This window comes from Macrotis lagotis, chromosome 2 (genome assembly GCF_037893015.1).
Source record: "Macrotis lagotis isolate mMagLag1 chromosome 2, bilby.v1.9.chrom.fasta, whole genome shotgun sequence".
In the NCBI taxonomy this organism is placed as follows: domain Eukaryota; kingdom Metazoa; phylum Chordata; class Mammalia; order Peramelemorphia; family Peramelidae; genus Macrotis; species Macrotis lagotis.
The window spans coordinates 281,543,253-281,561,507 of NC_133659.1; the positions used below are offsets into that span (position 1 = coordinate 281,543,253).

Below are 18,255 nucleotides of genomic sequence, written 5' to 3' on the forward strand. Positions count from 1 at the left end.
ACTGCATTTCTTAGGCTTTTAAGATATCAAATGAATGAGTGTGTCTGATCCTGCCTGTATTAAAGCTTGTCTATATAAATTGATAAACATTTGTCTATCTACTGTATGACTTGATCCATGAATGCTTGAAAACATCACTGGTTTCTTTATCTGTATTTGAAATGATGAAACTGCCAGAGACCAAACAGTTCTGTGCCCCTGCTTTTACTTCTGCAGGAATTTTATTAGGGATGCCTCATTAAGTCACATTATTCTGCAGCTGTTTTGCTCATTGAAGATTCAAGTAAAAATAGGGAACTTTATTGTGCAATGCAGTATTGTTTTCTTGGTTAAAAACTGTAAGTTAAAGCAGAAGTATACATCTAACAGATTCTCCTGTGATCTATGCCTGGCCTTTACAGATGCAATTCATCAACCTGTTTATTATTAGGACTCCATCAAAACAAAGAAAATAAATGCATTAAAACTGATTGACAAAAAAGACTGGAGCTGGAGATCAAGGCCAAATGAGTAGAAGGGGTTTCATATCTGAAGAATTTATAGACAAACACATACACTTCCACTGTATTTTGAAAATCACATTTCAATGAAATAGTGTATGGATACAGTGAGTCATTGATTTTTGCAATGCTGTACAACATGGTGATTCTGCCATTTTCTCTGAATATGCAATGGTTAAAGATTATTTTATAGATTTAAAGCTGGAATGGCATTTGCTCCATTTAGCAGATTGGGAAACTTAGATCTAGAGAGGTTAAGTGATTTTCCTAAGGTCACATAAGTAGAGGAATTTGAACTCAGGTCCTCTGACTATGGATCAACCACTCTTTCAACTGTACCATGTTGTTACTTTCTTGGAAAACTATTTGAATTTTTGCTGTAAATTATTACAATGCTAATTATAGAAGCATTCAAAAATGCCATACCATATATGATTTTTAGAGGGTGAATTCTGTATTTGGATTGAGATCATTATCTCAGACAGGAGCAGTAGGATGGAACAAATACTACTGATGAGTCATATGTGGTGGTCACTGTTTTGCTGGGGAACTTTGGTTAAATGGTATCTGCTCATTGCAATACTTCAGTGTTTCCATCTGCAAAATTCAGATAATTTTGCCTTAGCAGCTACCTATTTTTATGAAAACTGCCATGAGAATTAGTTGGCCATGGTCTGTGAAGTACTTGTAACATCTTGAAAATAATACTATGAAAATTCATTTACTATGTTTATACATATTATTTATAATGATATTCCATCATGATGCTTTTTGGGTAGTAGGTGACAAGGCTATCAACAACTTTAAAAGCTTTCCTTGCACTATGGAGAGGTGTAGCATCTATGCTTGCATTTGTGAGAAATATGATTTGACCCAGTTGCTTTCCCAAGTATAAATGATCCTTGGTATAGCAAGAAATCTTGCTAAGAAATTATCTCATTCAAGCTCCTAGTATATTTTCCCTCTATTTTGTTTTTGTAAGATATTTGACTCACCAGGCTCGAAGTGCAAAATATAATTAAAAAAATTTTTTTGCCTTCTGTGCAAGAATGTTGGGAGATATGTTTATTGAAACAATGATAGGGAATTTTGATACATTTTAAGCACTGAATATCACAGTCTGTAGTAGTTATTAAAGATAGGCCTCTACAGTCAAAACACAAACCATACATAACATTAGAGCATTTTATTTTCTTCTACAGATTATAGCTACAGATTTTTCCAGAATCATACTCAGACTGTATCAGAAAAGCATTTTAGGTTGCCAAAGACCACCCACTTCCAATGTGTAAACCAATACACACTTCCATGAGCATATGCTGGGCTTGAGACTCACTCATTGATAGACAGCCCTGCAAATACAGTCAATGGTAATTTAGCCTGTCTAAGCAATTGAGAACTCTGCCCATTGGAAATTCAGACATTCAGTTTATTTTGGGATTAAGGTGAACCGTGAACAAATCAGCAGAGAGGAACAGATTCCATTCTGTTCTTTGCAATTCATAAGGGCTATGATACTCAACTGCAGGAGCAAAATTTATGTCCTCCTACTGGATAGAAAGCTTTTAATCAACTCCTTCATCCTCTTAAGTTACATCCTAGGAGTTGTAATTGTTTTTTGATTTCCCCAGACTGGCCACTTAGCCCAAGGCACAACATTTACCAGTACAAACCTTAGATTCACAGTTCAATTTATATTTATATTGCTTCTTTTAGAGACTATAGATCTAAGAGAACTCTTTCAAGAGAGATGCAGTAATGTGATAAGGTTGCGTGCTGGCAGTGATGGTGGAATACTGAATACCGTATTTTGACAAAATGGAGACAGCTGGCCAAACAAGTTTTCTTTGCTCTTTTGCTTCCTGGGGTGTCTGAAGATCTTTCTCCACAAGATGCCTGGAGAGTTAAAAGGAGCTTTTGATAAATGTAAGATTTGTTTTACTAAATAACTTCATATCTTTTGCAGTAGCAAACCAGTCATCTGAATAATTGCATGTATGTAAGTGGGTAAGTGGGTTGACCTTTAAAGGTCACAAACGTCCTAAACCTTTTATTAAATGGTGTTAATTGCCAATGGCCTCCAGTAGCTACATGTGGCTTCCTACTGTTGACCCTCATTATATGCAGTGATAATATCTGACTTCGATCATAGAATTGTGCAGCTCTTTCTGTGGAGACATTGTTTAGAAAAGCTATGGAAAGGGTCCATAATAGTGTGAGTGAAGGAAGTTTTTTTAGTACCTAAGAACTGAAGGCATAATATATCACAGAATAACCTTGGCTATGATCAATGATGTGTATGCTTTTAATGCTATAATTTACAATCTGATATTTTTATTTATAGAATAAAACTTTTATAATCCTTTTTATTTCTATGTTATTCTATGATTTTCTTTCTCTTTTCTTTTTTCCCCCTCTGTGTGGGGAATTTTCAGTGATAACTGGCACAAAACATTCAGACTTGTAGATAAGTTTTTCCTCCCTTACCTCCCTTTCCTCCCTTACTTCTAATAGAGATCATGCCTATGTTCAAGAAATATGTGGTGTAATTTGTCCTTGACCAACTTTTCCTCGTACTAAATTCATTTTGATAGTGGAACATAAAATCATGGGACTAAAAGAAGTTTGTGATTACAGAAATCTTCACAAAACTCCATCTCTTTTGTTACAGAATCAGATGAATTGTCAATCAATATACAAAAAATATTTATTAAGCAATTACTATGTGCCTGATGCTAGGGTGAATGACAGTTTCCATTGACAAGGGGAATGTGTCTAATGGGAAGACAGCAAATACATACTAGAAGTAAATGCAGAATGAATAGAAAGAAAATAAATACAAGTAGTTAATTACTCAGTTATTTAGGAAAGGGCTATCAAGAAGATATCTTACAGAAGATGGTCCTTCAACTGAGTCTTAAAGAAAAAGAGGGATTCTATGAATTGACTATGAGGAGGAAGCACTTTGTAGTCTTAGGGGGTAGCCTGTGCAAAGATGAGAGTTGGAGTGTTGTTTGTGACATAGAGGATGAAGATGAATGATAATTTTGATTGAATTGCAGAGTGTAAGAGAGGGAGTAATAAGATTAGAAAGTACAGATTGGGACCATGTTGTAAGGGGTTTTGAAACCTAAACAAAAGTCAGGAGTCACTCATATTTATTGAGTAAATGATGGCCATGTCAGAATTATTATTAAGGAAAAATCACTTTGATGACAAGGATGATCTGGATACGAATTGGGAGATCATTGTAATATTTGGGTAGGAAGTAATGAGAGACTGAAATAATATAGTGACTATGGGGGAAGAGAGAAAAGGTGAGATGGGAGAGATGTGGAGGCAGAAATGACAAGATTTGGTGATAGACTGGTTTGGTTATGTGGGATGAAGGAGAGTGGGGAATTGAGGAAGCTGGGAGAAAACTTTCTTTGAATATAAACTCCCAGAAGGCATTCTTTTTTTCTGTTTATTACAATGTAGACAGTTACATGTACATTAATCTTTATGTAGGTGATGTTGTAGTGATGGTGATATGGAGATAGGCAGGAAATGAGTAGAGTCCTTGATTTTGTATGGAGAGTGAATTTGAATATTTCATATATGTTGGTGATAACTTTGTTCCTGACCTCTCTTGTTGTTTCTCCTTGTCTAAAATATTTTTTTAAAGAAAGTTTTTTATGAGATATATGAAATAGACCTCTCTTAAGACCCCATCTATGTATTCCCTCTTTCTCTTCCTTCTCTTAGCTCCTGCTCCTGAATAGAATTTCCTTGGGGGATTGAGGTCAGCATGCCTAGTCCCCAAGGAAGGAGTCAGTTGTAAATGCAGTTACCTATCTAGTTCCCACAATCAAGAAGAAAGTAGAGCAAAGATTGAATGAATGCTTCAATTAAATCCACAGGTGATTTAGTTTAATGGTCCCACTCAGCTGCATCTCCCCGTAGCTATTCTATGGCAAATCTACAGTAGTAAACCTTAAAATGTTTTGTGAATATGAATTGTTAATAATCATACTAGATTATGAACTCTTCAGTCAATCAACAAACATTTATTAAGTGCTTAACTCCTGCCAGGCAGTGGCACTAAGGGCAAAGGACTGGGAAAAAAACCTCTTGCAGAAGATAGGATTTGAAAGAAGAGGCAGAGTGGAACCCATAGAGCATTCTAGCAAGTAGGAACTTTAAGAGAACCTGGTCATCTCATTTTGGTAAACAGATTTTGGTACAATTACTGTTGCAGAATGGCAAAGGAGTTAGATTGAACTAGGTCAAGCCAACTGTAAAATACACAGTTTGAATATTTACAACTCAAAAGTGGGCTTGATTTATTTGTTTTGTTGATTATCTCAAGGTAAGAAAGTGATGGAGAAAATGGTAATGCAGATTAAAATTAAAAGTAGCAGAATATCCATTTTTGGCAGCCTTTTATTAGACATTTATTAGCACACCTGAGAGAAATGATAATCAATACCAATTATTGAAAAAAATCTAGCTTTTTCCCCTCCGGTCCTGCTACTTTGTTCAAAACCCAGCCTTTGAAGGATATTACTTACCTTTACCAAAATTATACCCCACTTAGACCATTTTGTCTAGGTGAATTCCTTCTCGTTGTGTTCTACTCAGATTTAGATGGGATAAATTCACTCATTAAACTGCCCCAAACTGGGTCTAATCTGGAAGTAAATAACATGATCAAAGTTACATACCTTCAACCCTTCATTATAATATTCATTTCTTGCTAACCAATCAGAATAGATTGCCACCCTCAGGAACACACTCGCTTCCAAGGGCAAATAAGCATTTGAGTGTCTTCCATGATTGGTCTCTGGCATTCAAAAGTGTCAATGACCTCTTTTATTAAAAATATGCTATCATGATTAATAAAATGATTAATTACCTAGAAATTATGTCTCAAACTTTTAAAATGTCACACACCACTGCCAGTGGCCATTCAGTAAAATTTTTGTTGCTGAAGTTTTTATGAAGGCTAATTTATGTCTATTTTGTTCATGCATATTACACTGACTAGTCTGTATTCATGATATCTCCCTCATATGGGATATAAACTCCTTGAGGGTAGGAACTGTTTTGCTTTTGTTTCTGTATCTAACACTGTACCTGTTGCAAAATTCCTTGATGTGGGCTTGTCCAATGAAGGAATCCTATCCAAGAAGCAATATGATGTCTCCATACAATCCCATTTTCTCCCCTTCTACACACACACACACACACACACACACACACATACACACACACATAGACAAGATAGAGTGGGAGTATGAATAGGACTGTGCTAGTTAAGTGTTGACATCCAGTTCTCTGAAACAAAATGTACCTTTGACACACTTTTAAGTTTAGTCAGCATTATCACCATTTTCTCTATGACTTTCTTAAGTCTAAACATATAATAGACAAATAAATCAAGCCCTGATTTGTAGCATTTGCCAATTTCTTAGGTGGAAATGTTCACAGGGAAAATTTAACAATCTCATCTCCTGATCCAGTGTAGCTGGCTTCAGCAAATCACTGTATATTTGTGTATGTGTCCACAGGGGCATTGGAGTAGGAGATAGTGAATTGTTAGGCATTGTCAGGAAGAATCTATTTTCCTCTGTACCTTGGTCAATGATTTGAGATCTAGAGTTTGAATTATAGTTTTTCAGATTCAGAAATTTGATTTTAATCAGTTCATCTAGAGTTGATCAAGCTCAGGGGAATGGATCACAGTGAACAAGCTCATTAGAGACTGATTGACAAGCCAGAAATGGCAATTTATTTATAATGACATATTATTGATTATTTAATTTTACTATTTATTATTCTATTAATAAAAATTTTATACATTTCCTTATAAGTTCCAAATAGACTGAATTACTTGTGATAGCTGATCAACATATTCTCTTTTGGGGAGAAAATATATAGCAATCTATTTAATCTTTGTTGTTATATATGTTATAAAAATGTATTATTCTTAAAATTCATTATAACTAAAACTAATAATTATAATATATAGTAGTATATCCAGGGATTTTGATTTATTCATGTAAAGTCTTAGAAATTTTCTCTGAGACTGAAAAGAAGTAAAATAGATTGCCTATAATCTCAACTAGTAAAGTGTCAGGGATAGTATTGATCACAGGTCTTCCTGTGCTCTTTTCACTATTGGACACTGTCTAAGCTTAACATAAGAAACCACATTAATTTTAATTTTTGTCAGATTCATCCAGAAGGTTCTTGCCAGAAGTTATAAGTTCATAAACTGGTTACTATCTTGATTTTCAGAGATATTTTCAAAATATCTATTAATGAAAGTATAGTATTGCTGCAAAGAGAATCTTGGAGGGGGATTCAGGAAGCCTAGCTTTCATCTTAATTCTGTCAATAACTAGTTAAAAACCCTTTTGGAAAATCATATCACCATGGTAGCTCCCTGTTTTCTGAGATCTTTAATGGGTGGGTTATTCTAGATAATTCTTTTTTATTTTGTTTTATTTTATTTAAAACTATTTTTGTTTTCTAATTATATACAATAGTCGTTTCTATAATTTTTTGGTAAGGTTTTGAATTTTACAATTTCCAGCCCCCCAACAGAAGGCAGTCTAATAATCTTTACATTGTTTCTATGCTATACATTTATCAAAATTGGATGTTCTGAAAGAAAAATCATATCCTTGAAGAAAAAATAAAATACCAGAGACAGCAAAACTATGTAGTACATAAGACAATTTTTTTTTAAAATTGAAGGTCTTTGGTCTTTGTTTTAACTCCACAGTTCTTTATCTAGATACAGATGGTATTCTCCATCGAAGATACCCTAAGATTGTCCCTCATTATTGCACTGATGGAATGAGTAAGCCCATTAAAGGTTGATCATTAACTCCATGTTGCTATTAGGGTGTACAATGTTCTTCTGGTTCTCCTAATCTCTCTCAGCATCAGTTCATGCAAGTCTTTCCAGGCTTCTCTGAATTCCCATCCCTCCTGGTTTCTAATAGAATAATAGTGTTCCATAACATACATATATCATGATTTGTTCAGCATTCCCCAATTGAAGGACATTTACTTGATTTCCAATTCTTTGCCACCACACACAGGGCTGCTATGAGTATTTTTGTACAAATGATGTTTTAACCCTTTTTTAAAATCATCTCTTCAGGGTATAGACCCAGTAGTGGTATTGCTGGATCAAAGGGTATGCACATTTTTATTGCCATTTGGGCATAATTCAAAATTGCTCTTCAGAAAGGTTGAATCACTTCACAGCTCCACCAACAATGCTTTAGTGTCCCAGATTTCTCACATCCCTTCCAACATTGCTCATTGTTCTTTCTGGTCATATTGGTGAATCTGGGAGGTGTGAGGTGGTACCTCAGAGATGCTTTAATTTGCATTTCTCTAATCAGTAATGGTTTGGAGCAATTTTTCATGACTATGGATAGCTTTGATTTTTTTCATTGATAATTCTTTAAAAAATCCCCTTTGACTATACATTTCTAAGAAATTGTAAAATTTCTGAAAAGATAGATTTTTAAAATGTAGTCATGATGTAGTAATGATTGTGAGGGTATGAATTTATTAGATACCTTTATCTTATCACAAAAATATCTTTTTACAATGAAAAGCTCTATGAAAATATATACTTGCCAATCTTACTTTTTCTTGTTTTCTATTTTTCTGCCTTCAATTTATTTCCCTTCCATTTTATTATCTGGTCAGAGTACTTCTTTATTTTCTATATACATAATTTCCATGTAATTTTATCACTTCTATACTGAATACAGTACCATATTTACTATTGCCCAGTTGTATCATTGTCAAAGGGGAAATTTTCTCTTCTGGAACCCAAACTTCTAATAGTTAAGTTGCTGTAACCGGAGTTTGAAATTCTAATTACTCAGGGACTGATTACTCATCTTGCTTTATTCCTGCCTCCTTCCTATGGTACCCCTTAGATCATTTTGCTCATCATTATCACCTTCATCTGTAGATAAGGAGGTATAGGAAAAGAAATTTAAAATTTTCAAATTAGATATTCATCAGCAGATCTGATAAAATGATAAGATTGAAACTATAGGTAAAAGCAACTAGTTTGGATCATCATTTGGAGCTCATTTCAGTACCAATAAAATGGATAATTCTTTTTATCTTAAGGCAATGGAGTTAAGTGACTTGCCCAAGGTCACACAGCTAGATAATTATTAAGTGTCTGAGGTTGGATTTGAACTCCTGACTCCAGGGCTGGTGTTCTATCCACCACATAACTGCCCCCTAAAATGGATAATTCTTGTAAAAAACTGATTTTCACTTTTCTATATTTTGAATAGTTAAAATATTTTATGCTAAATTGCCTTATGATTTTTAAGGCATTTTTAAATATTTTAGCTACACTTTTTTTGGAGGAAGCTTGATTTTTTTTTGCTGGTTAACATGTAAGAAAATTTAGTTTTAGAAATTTAAAGATTTACAAAGTTCTTTCCTCAAAAAACCCCACCACTTTAAAGTAGATAGTGCACGTATGTTATATGGTTGATCCGGATCTGTGATTTCATTGCTAAGACAAACCCTTAGTGAGAAAAGTCCCTGTGTAGTAGCATTATTATTATTGTCAATGCATATCAGTACCAACTTTACTATTTAGAAAGTTGCCTGGGACAACTTAGAGATTAAATAACTTGCTCAGGGTTATATATATACAGGCAGCATTTGCCACAGGTAGGACTTAAACCCAGATCTCCATGGTCAACTCTATGGAACAAATTTTGTATTCATATCATAAATGAGCACAATTAAGAGACCTTAAATTAAATGATTTGTCATTAATCACACAGTTAATATAGATCAAGGTTCAAACCCAACTCTCCTGATTTACTAGGCCAGTATTCTACTCTGCTCTGCTGTCTTACGGTGAATAGGTCATTCAAGTGATAGCCTTCAGCTCTAGTATGAATTAAATATAAATTTTGTTCATTTTATTTTTTAATAAGCAATAAAATAATAATAAAGTTCAAATAATAGTTGAACTTGATATATTTTCCTCCATTCTAATAGAGACCCAAGTTTGAATACTAGTTCTGTTACTAGTGGGGCAGCTAGTTGGCACAGCTAATTGACAAGATAGAGTATCAGATCTGGAGTCAGCAACATTTATCTTCCTGAAGTTCAGTTCTGTATCAGAAATTTAGTAGCTGTGTGACCCTGGGTAAGTCTTTTAATCCTGCTTGCCTCATTTTTCTCTGCTGGTGGAGAAGAAAATGATAAACCACTTTAAGATCTTTGCCAAGAAAAATCCCCAATAAGGTCTTGTGTTGGATTTAGCTGAAATGACTGAATAATAGCAACAATGTCACTAACTGTTTGACTATGGGCAAGTCATGAATTTTTCCCCTGTTCAGTTTTTTATGCCAGCCACCCTTCCTCATTGGGTTGTCAGTTCAATCCCACACTTATGTCTTGAACCCCAGCACCATGACCACTAGCAAAAAAATTGTGAAATATGATTCCTGCACTTAGAGAGATTACTACATACTATAGTGAGGTAGACAAAACATACTCAAGTGAAACAAAGAATAGTAGGTAATAAATATATAATCAAGAATCAAAAATGAGGATTTGTGAAGATCAAATAAAATATTGTGTGTGATTGAGTTTGAAAAATATCAAAGAACAGAAAAATATAAGGCAATTTAAGTAAGTCAGTTTAAGTAAGACCTTTGTAACAATGGGAACTATCCAGCAGATTGCCTTGAAAAATATACTTTCTATTACTGTAAAGGTTCAAATAGAGGTTCAGGAAGAAGATTCTTCTTTAGGACAAGATATTGAAGGTGCTTACCAACATCACAGATTGATTGTGTGATCACTATCAGAGATATTGTGTTGTATTTATAGGGGCAAAGTCCAAATTAATCCAGAATCTAAATCCCTGATTTGATTGAATCATTCTGCCTTTTTTTCATGAGGCTATGTCATGTAGACCAGCTGTGTTGGCTGATCACAAATATCATGGTCAAATTAGATACAACCAGTTAAGATTAATAAATCATCTGTGGCTCATGCTTAATTTCATCCAGCTGAAGTGGGATTGGATGCCCTAAGTTGAAACTCCTAGTTCAATTACTCTGGTATTGATGTTCTGAATAGATCTATTGGTACTAAAAAAAGGTTACATTCAAAAATAAAACCCTTGGGAAAATTCTGAGTATAAGTCCTGAAAATAAATAGGTACAAAAATAAGCAGAGGAATCTCATTCAACTAGGATTAATGTTGAAATACTCTAAAAGGCTAGGAGATGTCTATCAATGAAAAAAAGAATTTATTAAGCACCAACAATATATTAAATGCTGAAAATATAAAGACAAAAGGGAAATAGACCCTACTCTCAGATTCTAAGAAATAGGAGCTAGCTAGCATATGCAGGGATAAATGCATAAATAGATATAAAAGGTAACCTAAGAGATAAAGGGATGAAGAGCTGGGTATGGGATGTGGCAGTGAAGAAAGACCTACAGAAGGAGTTGCTTGAGCAAATTCAGTTGACTCCTCAATCTTTCTTTCTCCCTCCATAATCCAATCTGTTGCCAATTCTAGCTTCATAACATCTCACTTATATGCCTTCTCTCCTTTGATCCTGTCACCCTGCTGTTGTAAACTATCACACTTGGTTTTGTCAAAATAACCTGTGGTTGATTTGTCTTCCATAAGTCTCTTTCCCATTTCCACTCATTTGACAAAATAATCATCCTAAAATTCACTCTGACCATGTCATTTCCCATCTGCTCCACCCTGCCCACATCCAATAAACTTCATTGGCTCCATATAACTTCCAACATCAAAGATAGAAAGGAACTCAAAATCCTTCATATGCAGGCCCCCCTCTTACTTTCCAGACTTTTTATAACTTATCCCTGCCTCCCCACTATGTGCTTATTCGTGTAATATTGCCCCTTATGCAAAACACTCCATTTGCTGACTTCAGGCTGGAATTAGCTCTCTCCCTATCTTTGTTTTCTGACTTTCCTGACTTTCTTGACTTTCTTGGTTTCAAGTTTTTACTAAAATCCCACCTTATAAGAGACCTTTTGGATTCTTCTTAATGCTAGTTCTTCCTCTCTATTAATCATCACCAACTTATTATGTATAAGACATAGAGAGAGACACAGATGTATAAGACATGGGGGGGGGAGAGAGAGAGAGAGAGAGAGAGAGAGAGAGAGAGAGAGAGAGAGAGAGAGAGAGAGAGAGAGAGAGAGAGCTCGTTTATACAAAATCGTTTTTATATTTTTATTCCCAATAAATGGTGAGCTTTTTGAGATCAGGACATTTTTGACCTTTCTCTGTAAACCCAGAACTTAGTTTTTTGTATTTAAGAGCTTGATATATGTTTATCAATTGACTGAAAAGAAACCAGAGACTCTGAGTCTTTTTTTAAAATTAAAGGCAATGGAATTAAATGACTTGCCCAAGGTCATACAGCTAGATAATTATTAAGTGTCTGAGGACAGATTTGAACTCAGGTCTTCCTGACTCCAGGGCCAGTGTTTAATCTACTACACCACTCAGTTGCCTCTGACTCTAAGAGTCAAAGAGAAGAGAGAACATTTCTGACACTTATGCAAAAGCATGGATTCAGAATATAGAGCATCATTTGGCTCTTGAGGCACCAACTTACTAGGTAAGGTAGAATTACTGAATGTATGTATTACAGTAAGCAATATGAGACAAATGAGAATATAAGACCCCTCAGAGTGGGGAGATCTATACAGATATAGCAGGTGGCCATATTTCACTATTTATGCTTTCATATATCTCCAGTTAAAACAGTGATTGCCCTCAAGGAGTTTTTATTTTAAAGGAGAAAACTAGCATTATTTTCCCTTTCTGTATGGCAATGTGCTAGAGTCAGCTCAAGCAGACACAAGCAGGTAAGATGGATTATTAAATTTTCAGTGTTAGCATTTACCTCTCAGAAATCTGCAAACTATAAATCAAGGCTTGGTTTGTTGTTTTGTTGATTGTCTTGCCTTAAGAAAGTATTGGAGAATTTTTTAAAATGTAAATTAAACATAAAATGTATCCTGTGTGCATTTTTTTTCCTCTTGGAGAGATAGCTGCTAAGCTCTTACCAGTTCAACACTGTATAATATATGTAAAGCAAATACAGTCATTTTGGTCAGGAATGGAGAGTTCCAGCATCTATGGAAATCAAGAAGAGCATCTTTTAGGAGGTGGCAGACAGCTCATCACCTTTGAAATCTTTAGCATTTCTGTTAAGGGCATCCTTATTTTTCTATTTGCCCAGATTTGAAACCTTGGCATCAATCCTGATTCTTCTCTTTGTCCCTTAGTCTTGTCAGTTCTACCTCTACTACACTTTGTATCTGTCCACTTCTCTCTATAATAATGTTTGTTCTTTTCGTTATTGTTGTTGAAGAAAACCATGACAACAGGGAGATGATGGTATGACAAGCTTGTGAAAACCTGTGAATTGGATTTGAATGAGGGAATGCTGGCCTAAGTTACCAGCTTCAGTTTCTCCTCCAGACCCATTTTGGTCCAGTGCCCAGATATGAATCAGTATGACTGGAGATAACTCTGGATGTGAGACAATCAGGGTTAAGTGACTAGCCTAAGGTCACATAGCTAGTAAGTGTCTGAGGTCAAATTTGAACTCAGATCCTCCTGACTTCAGGGCCAGTACTCTTCCCACTGCGTCATCTATCTGCCATCCACTTCTCTCTATTTATTCCACAATTATCATAGTTCAGGTACTTAGCACCTTTTTCCTGGTGATAATATCCTCTCTGTTGTTCTCCCTGCTTTATGGCTTTCTAGTGTCAATCCATCCTGATTAGTCAAAAGTCATAGCACTAGTTTGACCACATAACTTTCTTCCTCCAAAAGCTCCATTAGTTTCTTATTGCTTCTAAGCAAATCTCAATTTCCTTTATTTGACATTTAAAGTCCTTTCTAACTTGGCTCTTATCTACCTTTTCAGGCTGATTAGAATTATTCCCCCTCATCATAATAGCTGACATTTATATTGTGCTTATACGTGCCAAACATTGTGCTAAGCATTTTACAAATATTAACTCATTCGATCCTCACAACCTCTCCCAAAAGTAGGTTCTATTGTTATTTCCATTTTACAGATAAGGAAACTGAAGCAAAGAGATTCAGTGACTTGCCCAGGGTCACACTGCAGGTATATGTCTGAGGGCAGATTCAGTGCATGTTAGAGCCTGAAGTATATACTTCAAACTGGCCTTATTTGCATAACATTCTACATCTCACTTCCAGCCTTTGGCACAGGCAGTTTCCTCCTGCCTAGAATTCTCTTCCTTCTCATTGCTCCCTCTTTGGACCCCCAGATTCCTTCAAGACTCTGAGAACTACTTTCAGCATAAAGTCTTTCCTGATTGCTCCTGTGGTTAGTGAAACTCCCCATTATTGTGTATTTATTTTTTATATTTTACATTTATTTATCTTTGAGCGTGTCAGTTGTCAATAGAACACAAATTCATTGATGATAAAGACATGTATTTATATTCACAGAATCTTACCCATTTCTCGGCACATGGAAGACTCTTAATTAATCTTGTTCCCTGATTGATCGAGGGACTGGTTTAGCATTCTAAATGTGAAGGATGCTGCTCATATCCTCATACTCTTGGGGGTAGAATTCAAGGTTTCTGATTCTAGTCCAGTGCTTTCTCTTCTATATCATATCATTTCTCCTGGAAGGCTATTTAGGGAGTCCCTAAATGACCTGTGTGTAGTTACATTATTCTCCCAGGCAGGGAAAATGGTTTTAATCCCCTTGCATAAACCTAGAGTTTTTTTTTCTCTTTTTAAATTCAAATCTGGTTCCTTTTTCTTTTCTTTTTTTTTTTTTTTTTAATAAATTGGGAGAACCAGGCTCATTTATTTCAGTACACAGGATGTAATTTTCTACAATCCACTATTTATATAGACAACTTCTTAAGGTTAAATCCCACTTTCCCACCTCCCTTCCCCCACTCAGTAACTTCTACTTTCTGAACAATAATTGCTTCCTTCTAAGACTTAGATGTTAGGACTTCAAGAGCCATGACTTGGATCCTTGGGGCATATATGCAGCAATAATGAGGTTTTTCCAAATGAGTTTGCCTACTTTATAACTTCAAAGTGAACCTCTTCCTGACCCTATCTTCCTCTCTCCTTCCCAAAATAATCTTTCTAAAGGAAGTGATCACTCGTGAGTTTGAAGATGTAATGAATCTCTCTTTCATGGAGATCTACCTTTTCAAGGAACATTTATTAATATTATGCTCAAGGCCAGGTTTTGAATCAGTCACCATCATTGTTCTGACATCTGTCCTGATACTATTGTGACCTGGGCTAATTTCATAGTAAGTTCAACTCTACAGAAATGTTTAGATTGCAGCTTTCTAAATGATATTAGAAGTTCTCATGTTTTTTCTCCACTGAATGTGCAGAATAATAACCAGGAATTAGATTCAGAAGGGTCAATCTAGGTGAATGAATGAATGAAGCAGCTTTTCTCTCCTACAAAACCTTTCCCTATTATCCTTATATTATTAACATTAACATTAACAAAATAATAATCTTAATGTCAAAAGACTGTAAGCTATTTTTTCTGTTAATTGTTTGGCAGGTTCTGTTGTATAAATGAAGTGGGCTCATTCTAAAAAATGGCTTAACAGTTTTATACTGAAATTAATTTCTAGAGTATAAAGGAAAGAATATTGTATTTGGAATCAGATGACATGGGTTTGAATCCTGCTTAATCCACTTAAATCTTTTCTCTGAGATATAATTTAGCTTTTCTGTTTATTAGTTTCCTCATTTGGAAAAATGAGGATTTGGACTAGATCAGGGATTCATAACTTTTTTTTTTTGACATGAATCCCCTTAGCAATCTGGTGAAGTTGAACTCCTCACATAATATTTTCAAATAAAAAAAAAACCAGACAGGATAAAAAGGAAACCAAAGGTTAGTGAAATTAAAGCTGTAATTTCCTCTCTCCACCAATTCATTAACACTCCAAAATCTATCAATAGATTCTTTGGTGGTCATAGATCCCAGGATAAGAACCCTTGGACCAAGTGGTTTCTGTTCAAATTAATGGGTGAGTCTTTCAAATTTCTCTTTGAAAGGTGAAATCTATATTTAAATGAAGGGAACTCAATAATTATAACTTCTGACAAGTATTTCTTCAATTTGTTAGAGGGATAGGGAGTCCTGGAAAAAAAAGAAAGATCAATATGTTCACTGGATCAAAAAAAGTACATATGAGTACACACATCACATAAATATCTCAAAATATTTTGGATCTATTCCCCCTCCCATCTTTAATTTAAAAACAGTTTTTAGTATGAATGTAAACTATAAATCTCAGGTGCGATAGAGAAGATGAAAATTAAAGGTAGCTTAGCCAGAGTACTCTGTTATCTTATGGCAGGATTAAAGTGACCTGGGGTTGCTAAAAGTCATTCCAATTTTTTTTTTTTTTTACAAAGTTAGAAGACTTCTAGTGAATACAAGCAATAGACTTGAATATCTGTCTCCTGAGAGTTAGTTTTGGTATAGAGAGTCAACAGGTTGAACACAGTATGGTTTAGTTTTTGACTTCCACAATTCACAAAGTCAACATTTTAGGCATTGGGGTGGGGGCAGACTCCAGATATGTGGCAGAGAAGGGAGCCCCCATTTTACTTTAATCATAACTCTTTTAAATATATTAATAAATATTTTTACTATTATTCATTGTAATTCATGAACTTGCCTTGGAAACAGGAGTTTCTGAGACACTCCTCTTTTCTGTGCAATTGTTGTATAAATTAAATAATAGTCTTCAAAATGAAATCTGTGTTGTGAATCACATATGGAATATATTTTGATTGCTCTTGTCAGTGATTTGACTCATCATTCTTCAAGAAATTCAGTCATTTATCGTTATCTTCATAATTATCATATTCATAATTTATATTAAACTCTCTGGTTTTTCTACCTTCCTAATTTTTTACCTACTTCGGCATCAATTAGATGACAAGGCATTGGTATTTTCTAAATTTTAAAAGTATTTAACACAGCACCTTGAACATATTAGGTACTCATATACTTATTGACATGGTTTAGCTTTTTCTTTTCTATTGTTTGGAAACCAAAACCTCCAAATCTTTTTTTTTAAATATAATACTAAGATAAATTTAATGAAATTCAAAATTTTGAGGGTATTTTTTGGTGGGAGATTCAGGTCCTCTTTATTTCAGCAGTATCAAGAAATTTTTTTTCCCCAAATAGAAAGAATGCTTCTGAAACTTCTTTTTTAGAGATTGTATCAATCACTGAGGAGTTTCAAGAAAATTCCATGGTTAAACAGCTAATGTGAGTCAGAGAAAGGACTTACACTCAGGCATTTTTTTGATTCCAAGACCAGTCCTCTAACTACTAATCATGTTGCATTTTTTGGAATTGCTTAATAATTGATTAATCCACTATCTCTGTTTTTGCCTCTGCTTCACATGAAGAGCAGTTCTTTCTTTGATTAGGTTAAACTCACCTGTGTGTACAAATAATCTTATTCCATCTGATCTTCTTCAGCAGATTTCCTCCATTTATCATCTTAACTATCTCATTTATATACAATCTCTCCTTGTCTTTAGTTGCTTCCCTACTTCCTACAAATATGCCCATATCTCCCCCATCCTCAAAAACTCCATATCTTCACTTGATCTATCCATCTCCTAACATCACTCTCTCCTCCTTTGTGTGGCTAAACTCCTTGAAGGTTATCAAATTACTTCCTTTCATTCTCTCCTTAAATCTCCAAAGTCTGGTTTTTAATTTCATCTTTCAACTGAAACTGCTTTTTATCAGTTGCCACATTCTAGTCTGGAACTCACTCCCCTTTAGGAGGGAGGGAACGAGTAAGGTAAGGAGACTGGTGAAGGAAGGTAGGTGTATTCCCTCTGAACAAAAATATAGGCAGGATTGTGGAGCCCCTTGATGAGTTTTGAGCTTTCCTTTCTTGGGATTTATGAATTTTCTAAATTCTTATCTTTCTTTACCTCTCTCTCCAGCTTTTGGCATGATTGATCATTCTTTTCTCCTTAATACACACTTCCTCTGAGTTTTAATGGGACTCTCTCAGTTATCTTTCTGCCTATCTAATTACCCTCATTTTCTGCTGGATCTTTATCTAGATCATGGATCTAACTGTGGGTGTTCCACAGGGCTTCTTGTTGTGGATCCTCTTCTGTTCTCCCTCTATACTATTCCCTTTGCTTGATCTCTATATAGAGGATCCTCAAGTCTACTTATTTAACCCTAACCTGTCTGCTGACTCCCAGTCTTTCATCCCTAGCTTCCTAGCTCAAACCGGATGTCCTATAGACATCTTTTTTTTTTTGGTAAGTTAATGGAGTTGATTAATTGATTAATTGCCCAAGGTCACACAGCTAGTATGTCTGAGACTGGGTTTGAACTCAGGTTCTCCTGACTCCAGGGCCAATACTCCACCTAACTGCCCCTCCTATAGGTATCATAAACCAAATATATCCAAAACAACTCATTACCTTTTATCAAAACCCTCTTTTCTTCTTGACTTCCCCAATTACCAGAAAAATGCTACTATCATTTCAGTCATTCACATTCAAAACTGAGGCATCATCCCTGATTCCTCCTGTCTCATGCTCCATATCCAATCTGTATCCAAGGTCTGTCAATTTTACTTTCACAACATCTTTCTTATA

General features: G+C 35.0%; 1 protein-coding gene across 6 annotated transcripts in view; it reads left to right on the top strand.

Annotated features, from left to right (window-relative positions):
- The window catches only part of TAFA2 (TAFA chemokine like family member 2), a 615,297-nt gene that overhangs the window by 78,605 nt on the left and 518,437 nt on the right, over positions 1 to 18,255 (top strand). The gene's annotated exons all lie outside the window — the stretch shown is intronic.